The 9,834-nt window shown below is 40.6% G+C and overlaps 1 long non-coding RNA gene across 1 annotated transcript; it reads left to right on the top strand.

Moving 5' to 3' along the window:
* Positions 1 to 288: 288 nt before the first annotated feature.
* LOC107128891 (uncharacterized) lies at positions 289 to 8,081 on the top strand. The gene is made up of 2 exons (XR_010585034.2): positions 289 to 435; positions 5,811 to 8,081. It is a non-coding gene; the product is annotated as an uncharacterized lncRNA (long non-coding RNA).
* Positions 8,082 to 9,834: the final 1,753 nt, after the last annotated feature.

The raw sequence follows: 9,834 nt of genomic DNA, 5'->3' as shown, positions 1-9,834 counted from the left end.
TCCTGCTTCTTCTTCACTCACTTTTCCCGCGCCCGGGAAAATTGTTACTTAATAGCGCAAGCGCAACATGACGTCCGACCGGAGAAACCAAAACTAACCTGGCCACGCCCTCAGCAATGAGATCATTTCAGCCTTAGCCCAACCCCTTCCCTTCCAAGTGTATATAAGGCAGTGCATTACCGCCATTAAACGAGACTTGATCAGAGCACTGTCTTGTCTCCATTTCTCGTGTCTCGTGTTCCCCAAATTCCCACCGCCTCCTCCAGGGCCTACACTGACTATCCCGTGGGCCGGGATAAGTGGTGCCCGAACAGGGACCTGGAAACGAGGGACTCCGTGAGGAAGAGGACGCCAAAGGACGGTTGACCGCTAACGAAGACAAAAAGAGTCAAACTCTTCCAATCACCGCGGGAACCTGCCGCGTCAGAATCGAAGGTAAGTGGCGCGTCCGAAATGGGACAAGAATTAAGCCAACATCAAATATATTTAGGACAATTAAAAGAGGCTTTAAAGATACGAGGAGTAAAGGTTAAAGGTAATGATTTGTTTAAATTTTTTGATTTTGTAAAAGACACTTGCCCTTGGTTCCCACAGGAAGGAACTATTGATATTAAAAGATGGCGTAGAGTAGGGGATTGTTTGCAGGACTATTATAATACTTTTGGGCCAGAAAAAATTCCTGTAACCACCTTCTCTTATTGGAACCTCATTAGAGATTTAATAGATAAGAAGGAGGCCAATCCGCAAGTCATGGCTGCGGTCGCTCAGACAGAGCATATTTTAAAGGTTACCTCCTGCTCTAACCTCACAAAGCCTCCTCAAGATACGGAGGAAGATCTCATTTCCCTCAAAAGTGATCATGAGGAATGAAGTCTCCTTCTGTAACAGATAAAGAAATACCACACGAAAACCAACCAAAAAAATACCCAATTTTACAGATGCTTCAAAAGGAGGAGGAAATTAATAAGCCTAATCAATCGGATATAAATTGGGATGATTTAGAGGAAGAGGCGGCTAAATATCACAACCCTGATTTGCCTCCCTTTACTTCATACCCACCCCCATATAATAAGACACATAATGAGGCTTCTGCGCCCATTGTTATGGCAGCAATAGATCCCAAAGAAGAATTAAAGCAAAAAATTGCTCAAATAGAAGAACAGATTAAACTTGAAGAGTTACATCAATCATTGATAATTAGGCTCCAAAAGCTAAAAACAGGAAATGAAAAAATACCTAACTCAGACGCTATGGAGGGTTCCTTGTGCCCACTTCAGCGGCCTAGACAACATGTTCCAAGAGGGGGGTTAGTTGCTAGCAGACATAGAGAAGACTCCTCCCCCAAAGACGTTTTTCCAGTCATGGAAACCATAGATGAACAGGGACAGGCTTGGAGGCATCATACTGGATTTGATTTTACTATTATAAAAGAGTTAAAGACTGCTGCCTCTCAGTATGGGGCTACTGCTCCATATACTCTTGCTATAGTGGAATCTGTAGCTGAGAATTGGCTCACTCCTACGGACTGGAATACTTTAGTCAGGGCAGTTCTTTCTGGGGGAGACCACTTAATTTGGAAGTCAGAGTTCTTTGAAAATTGTAGAGATACAGCTAAAAGAAATCAACAGGCAGGAAACGGTTGGGATTTTGATATGTTAACTGGTTCAGGTAATTATGCAGACACTCAGGCCCAAAAGCAATATGACCCTGGACTGTTCTCACAAATCCAGGCTGCTGCTACAAAAGCCTGGAGAAAACTTCCCGTTAAAGGAGAGCCAGGGGCCTCGCTCACAGCGGTTAAACAAGGACACGATGAGCCATTTTCAGACTTTGTGCATAGACTTATGACCACGGCAGGTAGAATCTTTGGAAATGCAGAAACGGGTGTAGATTATGTTAAACAGTTAGCTTATGAAAATGCTAACCCTGCCTGCCAAGCAGCAATCAGACCTTATCGAAAGAAAACAGATTTAACAGGATACATTCGCCTTTGTTCAGATATTGGGCCCTCATATCAACAAGGCCTAGCAATGGCCGCCGCTTTTAGTGGCCAAACAGTAAGAGATTTCTTCATTAACAAAGGTAAAGATAAAGGGGGATGTTTCAGATGCGGTAAAAGGGGACACTTTGCAAAAGATTGCTGTGAAAACCAAAATAAGAGTCCAGAAGCAAAAATCCCAGGCCTTTGCCCAAGGTGTAAAAGAGGAAGGCACTGGGCAAATGAATGTAAATCTAAAACTGACAGTCAAGGAAATCCTTTACCCCCCAGGCAGGGAAACAGGATGAGGGGCCAGCCTCAGGCCCCGAAACAAGCATATGGGGCAGTCAGCTTTGTTCCAGCCAGCAACAGCAATCCATTTCAAAACTTAGTAGAGCAACCCCAGGAAGTGCGGGATTGGACCTCAGTTCCACCTCCCACACAATACTAACACCTGAAATGGGACCGCAAACCTTAAATACCGGAATATATGGACCCTTACCACCTAACACTTTGGGGCTACTTTTAGGAAGAAGTAGTGTCACCATGAGAGGCTTACAAGTCCTCCCTGGAGTTATTGATAATGATTATGAAGGAGAAATTAAAATTATGGCCAGAGCTATTGATAGTATTATTACTGTCCCTCAAGGAGTTAGAATAGCTCAGTTACTCCTGTTACCTTTGGTTAAAACAGATAATAATATCCAATACTCTAATAGAAATATAAAAGGTTTCGGATCATCAGATATATATTGGGTGCAACCAATTACAAATCAAAAACCCTCTCTAACCTTATGGTTAGACGGGAAGGCATTCACTGGACTAATAGACACAGGGGCTGATGTAACTATCATTAAACAGGAAGATTGGCCCTCTCATTGGTCTACCACAGAAACTTTAACTCACTTGAGAGGAATTGGACAAAGCAGTAATCCTAAACAAAGTTCTAAATACCTAACATGGACAGATAAAGAAAACAATTCAGGCCTCATTAAGCCACTTGTCATCCCTTACCTACCTGTTAACCTTTGGGGGCGAGATCTACTCTCTCAAATGAAAATTATAATGTGTAGTCCAAATGATATAGTTACTGCACAAATGTTAACTCAAGGATACACCCCTGGTAAAGGTCTTGGAAAAGGAGAGAACGGTATCCCACAGCCTATACTGGTTTCAGGACAACTTGATAAAAAGGGGTTTGGAAATTTTTAGCTCAGGCCACTGACATACCTGCACCCCAAAGGTGCGCTGACCCCATTACTTGGAAGTCAGATGAGCCCGTTTGGGTTGATCAGTGGCCTTTACTCAATGATAAATTAAGTGCTGCCCAACAGTTAGTGCAGGAACAACTAGCAGTAGGACATATTGAGGAAAGTAATTCCCCTTGGAATACACCTATTTTTGTTATTAAAAAGAAGTCTGGTAAATGGAGACTCTTACAAGATTTAAGAGCAGTAAATATCACTATGATCCTTATGGGTGCCTTACAACCAGGATTGCCTTTACCGGTTGCGATTCCTCAAAAATATTTTAAAATCATTATTGACCTTAAAGATTGCTTTTTTACAATTCCCCTTCACCCTGCTGACCAGAAAAGATTTGCCTTTAGTCTTCCATCTACAAATTTTAAACAACCAATGAAGCGCTATCAATGGAAAGTCTTACCTCAGGGTATGGCCAATAGTCCTACCTTGTGTCAAAAATATGTAGCTGCCGCTATAGAGCCAGTCAGAAAAACATGGGCACAAATGTATATTATACATTATATGGATGATATTTTAATAGCAGGAGAAATTGGCGAACAAGTCTTACAGTGCTTCGCCCAACTCAAACAAGAGTTAACAGCAGCCAGACTACAGATAGCCCCAGAAAAGGTACAATTACAAGATCCATACACTTATCTTGGTTTCCAGATTAATGGACCCAAAATCATTAATCAAAAGGCCGTTATACGTCGTGATGATTTAAAAACTTTAAATGATTTCCAAAAATTACTGGGAGACATAAATTGGCTTCGACCGTACTTAAAGCTCACCACAGGAGAGTTAAAACCTCTTTTCGATATATTAAAAGGAGACTCTAATCCAAAATCCCCCAGGTCCATTAGTAAAGAAGCATTAATAACACTCCAACAGGTAGAACATGCCATTGCAACACAATTTGTTACCAGTATTGATTATTCTCAACCATTAATATTCCTTATTTTTAACACAACAATAACCCCTACTGGCCTATTTTGGCAGAACAATCCCATTATGTGGGTACACCTGCCCTCCTCCCCTAAAAAGGTTTTGTTGCCTTATTATGATGCCATAGCTGATCTAATTATCTTGGGAAGAGAAAACAGTAGAAAATACTTTGGAATAGAACCCTCTACGATTATACAGCCCTACACTCAATCACGCATCCATTGGCTGTTACAAAATACGGAAGCCTGGCCAATTGCTTGCGCTTCTTATGCTGGCGCGATTGACAACCATTACCCACCTAACAAACTTATTCAATTTTGTAAACTTCATGCGTTTGTATTTCCCCATATTACCAGTAAAGAAACTCTCAATGACGCATTACTAATTTTCACTGATGGACCTTCCACAGGACTTGCCGCTTACACTTAACAATAATGTAGTCGTTAAATTCCAGACCACTTATACATCAGCTCAGCTGGTCAAATTGCAAGCTATAATTGCAGCACTATCAGCTTTTCCTTGTCAGCCACTTAACATTTATACAGACAGCGCCTACCTGGCTCATTCAATACCCCTCTTAGAGACCGTGTCTCAAATTAAACATATTTCAGATACAGCTAACCTATTTTTACAATGTCAACAACTTATCCGAAAAAGGACTACTCCCTTTTTCTTGGGCATATTAGAGCACATTTGGGATTACCGGGACCTCTAACACAAGGTAACGCAACAGCTGACACGGCAACAAAAACCATAGCCACAGTCACTATAGACAATTTGCAACAAGCGCAAAAAGCACACGCCTTACATCATTTAAACGCCCAAACCTTAAGACTTATGTTTAATCTTACCAGAGAACAAGCTCGACAAATAGTTAAACAATGCGCCAACTGCATCACATATTTACCTGTTCCCCATCTAGGAGTTAACCCCTGAGGACTCATCCCCAACGAAATTTGGCAAATGGACGTTACTCACCACTTAGAATTCGGTCAACTAAAATATATCCATGTATGCATAGACACCTATAGTGGATTCATCAGTGCAACTCTCCAAACAGGAGAGGCCACCAAACATGTCGTAGCTCATTTATTACACTGCTTTTCTATTTTAGGAATACCCAAACAAATCAAAACAGATAATGGCCCCGGTTATATATCCAAAACCTTCTTACAATTTTGTAATACCCTACAAATTAAACATACCACAGGCATTCCCTATAATCCCCAAGGACAAGGTATAGTAGAAAGAGCTCATCTGTCATTAAAAACTATTATCACAAAATTAAAAGGGGGGAGCTGGTACCCTGTGAAGGGTACCCCCAGAAACATACTCAATCATGCCCTGTTTATCCTTAATTTTTTAAATTTGGACAGTCATGGAAAATCAGCTGCCGACCGTTTCTGGCATCCTGAATCTCAAAAACAGTTTGCAATGGTAAAATAGAAAGATCCACTTGATAGTTCATGGCATGGCCCCGATCCAGTTTTAATTTGGGGAAGAGGCTCAGTATGCATCTTCTCACAAAAAAATGATGCAGCCAGATGGCTTCCTGAAAGATTGGTAAGACAAATAAATCATAATCATTGTCAGTCCAGGGAAGATAAATCTCCCTGAGAAGTTCTTTCCTTCTTGTTTTTCAGAAAATGAAGCCTAACATGAAATTCCTTTGGAGAATAATCGCTCTATATAACATAGTGACAGTCTATGCAGGTTTTGGTGACCCTCGTAAGGCAAAAGAATTATTACGAAAACAATACGGCCAGCCTTGTGACTGCAGAGGGGGACAAATATCTGAACCTCCATCAGATAGAATCACCCAGCTAACCTGCACGGGCAAGACAGCTTACCTAATGCCAAACCAGTTATGAAAATGTAAGTCTACCCCAAGAGATACCTCACCTAGCGGGCCGCTCCTAGAATGCCCTTGTAGCTCTTTCCAATCTTCTGTACATAGTTCCTGTTATACCTCCTATCAACAATGCAAATCAGGCAATAGAACATATTATACGGCCACGTTACTAAAAACACAAACTGGAGGCATCAATGACGTACAAGTATTAGGATCCACTAATAAACTTGTACAATCTCCTTGTAATGGCCAAAAAGGAAAGCCTGTTTGTTGGAGCACTACCACCCCCATTCACATTTCTGATGGAGGAGGCCCATTAGATATTGCAAGAATTAAAACCGTCCAGAAAAAAATAGAAGAAATTCATAAAGCTTCATATCCTGAACTTCAATATCACCCTTTAGCCCTGCCTGAGCTTAGAGATAATTTTAGGCTCTATGCCCAAACCTTTGATATCCTCAATGCTACTTACAATTTACTTCAAATGTCCAATACAAGCCTGGCCCACGATTGTTGGCTTTGTCTTAAAATGGGCCCCCCTATTCCTCTAGCCATACCTAACCTTTCATTGCCCTATGTCAATTACTCAAATGAATCCTTAGTAAATAATTCCTGTCCTATTTACCCCCCCCCTTAGTTCAACCGATGACGTTTTCTAATTCCTCTTGCCTCTTTTCACCATCATATAATAACACTAAAGAAATTGATTTAGGCTATGTTGTGTTTGGCAACTGTACTTCCATAATCAATGCCACCAACCCTTTGTGTGCTATAAATGGCTCGGTTTTCGTTTGTGGAAACAACATGGCATATACGTATCTACCTACAAATTGGACAGGGCTTTGTGTTCTGGCCACTCTTCTCCCTGACATTGATATCATCCCTGGAGATGAACCTATCCCCATCCCCGCTATTGAACATTTTATTTATAGACCGAAACGAGCCATACAATTTATTCCCTTGTTGGCTGGACTAGGAATCACCACTGCTTTTACTACAGGAGCCACAGGCCTAGGAGTCTCACTAACCCAATATACTAAATTATCCAATCAATTAATCTCAGATGTACAGACCTTATCCAGTACTATGCAAGATTTACAAGACCAAGTAGACTCGTTAGCTGAAGTAGTTCTCCAAAATAGAAGAGGTCTAGATTTGTTAATGGCAGAACAGGGAGGGATATGTTTGGCTTTACAGGAAAAGTGCTGTTTTTATGCCAACAAATCCGGAATCGTCAGAGATAAGATAAAAACTTTGCAAGAAGAACTAGAAAAGTGCAGAAAAGGCCTGGCTGCCAATCCACTATGGACTGGACTCGATGGACTTCTCCCCTATCTCCTGCCATTTCTTGGTCCTTTACTCACTCTTCTACTCTTCCTCACTCTCGGGCCTATAATCCTTAATAAGCTTATGGCATTTGTCAGACAACAAATTGAGGCCTTCCAGGCCAAACCTATACAGGTTCATTATCATCGCCTTGAGATGACTGAAAATGGTGAGTCTTATTTACCTTAATAAGACCACCTCCCCTGTGTGCTGAACTGGACAGTCAATGACGGGTAAGAGGACACTATCTCCATCGGAGCCTAAGACAGGAGGGCCGCCCTTGCTGCTGCCTTATCCCATGACGGGCCTAGAAGGTGGGGGTGAGTTGACCCAACCTAAGACAGGCGCAGTTCCCGAGGCGTTTTCTTATAAAAATATAAAAAGGGGGACCTGTCCGGAGCTGCACGCCCCGGCCATAGCGAATAATAATTGAGGATTAAACGCCTGAGCTATATTCATTTCCACCCCACACCTTCTCCCTATCTTTGCCTTTTTTCCCCTGTACTAATACCTCATTAAAGATGGCGCTCTTCCTGCTTCTTCTTCACTCACTTTTCCCGCGCCCGGGAAAATTGTTACTTAATAGCGCAAGCGCAACATGACGTCCGACCGGAGAAACCGAAACTAACCTGGCCACGCCCTCGGCAATGAGATCATTTCCGCCTTAGCCCAACCCCTTCCCTTCCAAGTGTATATAAGGCAGTGCATTACCGCCATTAAACGAGACTTGATCAGAGCACTGTCTTGTCTCCATTTCTCCTGTCTCTTGTTCCCCAAATTCCCACCCCCTCCTCCAGGGCCTGCTCTGACTATCCCGCGGGCCGGGATAGTGGAGCTTGCAGTGAGCTAAGATCCGGCCACTGCACTCCAGCCTGGTTGACAGAGTGAGACTCCATCTCAGAAAAAGAAAAAAAAAAAAAAAAAAAAAAAGAATGTTTAGTGTCACATCACAAATTATGTGATGAGAAATGAGAAACCCTAGACAAAATGAAGTCTATCAGAAATCATTTTTCCAAATTTAACTTATCCACACTTGATCCTTTGTTCCATATTTTGAGAGTCTAGTTCTCTACAGCTTTCACACCTCAACTCCTTTTCTAAACACAACTCCAATCCCTTTTAAAGATACCATGAAATCAACTGTATTTTCAATTTAGATGGTGTTATTTTTGTTTGTTTAAAAAAATAAATACAATCAAGGGTGCTTTGTGTCAAATCTTATGTGGATGCATTTTTTTTAAAAATGATATGTCCTACAGGGCCAAACGTCTTTAACAGGATAAAAAGACCTATTATTTACAAGATGAAACATTAGAGACCAAAACCATCATGAGATATATTTGCTTCATGGCTATGATTATGAGCAATTTGCACAAAATGAATGCCTTTTGTGGCTTTATGTTTTATGGGAAGCATATGTGTCTTAAATATCTATAAATTTTGTTTCCATTACAGATGAAAAGGAAAAGAGAGAAAAGGGGAAGATCATTGTAGGACTAAGTGTCTAGTAGATAGGGTCAGTTCGGAGTTCTTCTAAAGGATGTCTATGTTCCTGTAATAACTTAGACTCTTCCAAGAAAAAGAGTTGGGAAAAAGATGATTGGAAAAAGTAAAGGCCTGTGTCTCTAGCTTTCATATACACATTCGATAAAATACACATTTGTGTCCTCTGAAATAAGTATAGAAACCTGTCCAACTAGTTTGTATTAATTTTCACTCCATGTTTAGGATTTGGTAGCCTTACGATTGAGGAGTGTTGCGGAATATTACACAGTATTTTACTAACCAGTGTTAATTTCTTCTATTTCTAAACCTTAATGGCTCTTTAAAACTATCTCTTTAAGTCCAAATCCTTAATGCAACCCTGTGTTATGCAGTGCGAGCCTTAAATTACATGAGAAATGTTCAAATTAATGATGTTCAAATATTAAATTGATCTGTCAGAGTTCGGTGAAGCCAAGAAACTAGTCTAGTAATTTGGATCTTCTCCTTTCCTGAGATATTTTAATGCCCTAAAATGCTCCTATTTTCAACATGTAATAGTCATACTGTGTCATAAATAACTTCCATCATTCTATAGCAGATAAATGGTACAAAAAATTCAGTTATTAAAAGTCCAGTATGTGGAGAAAAATCTTTTATAAAGGTAACAATAATACTTTATTGTGGTAGAATTCAGATTCCATTTTTCTTGGATTGTGTTTTGAGATATTTCTTTTCTCTCCTTAAATCGAAGAGCATCTGTTTTGTAAAATACATCAGATGCTTTGAATCACTTTGGCTTCTACCGATAGTTTAGACTTTGGTTTACACTACTAATTGCTCTTGCTGGTTCCTCTTCCTGCTTCCAATTTTCTTGTTTATTCCTTATGAAGTTTATTTCAAAATGTAGCTTGCTGAGACCCCTGAAGACTCATTAAGCATGAAGGTCATAGATGTGTTAATGAAAGTTTAAACATGTTGCTTCGTAGCATAGCTATGACTGATGG

The sequence above is a fragment of the Macaca fascicularis genome, chromosome Y (genome assembly GCF_037993035.2).
Source record: "Macaca fascicularis isolate 582-1 chromosome Y, T2T-MFA8v1.1".
Taxonomy (NCBI): domain Eukaryota; kingdom Metazoa; phylum Chordata; class Mammalia; order Primates; family Cercopithecidae; genus Macaca; species Macaca fascicularis.
Note: the sequence above shows the minus strand (reverse complement) of the source record. Positions and strands in the feature narration are given on the sequence as shown.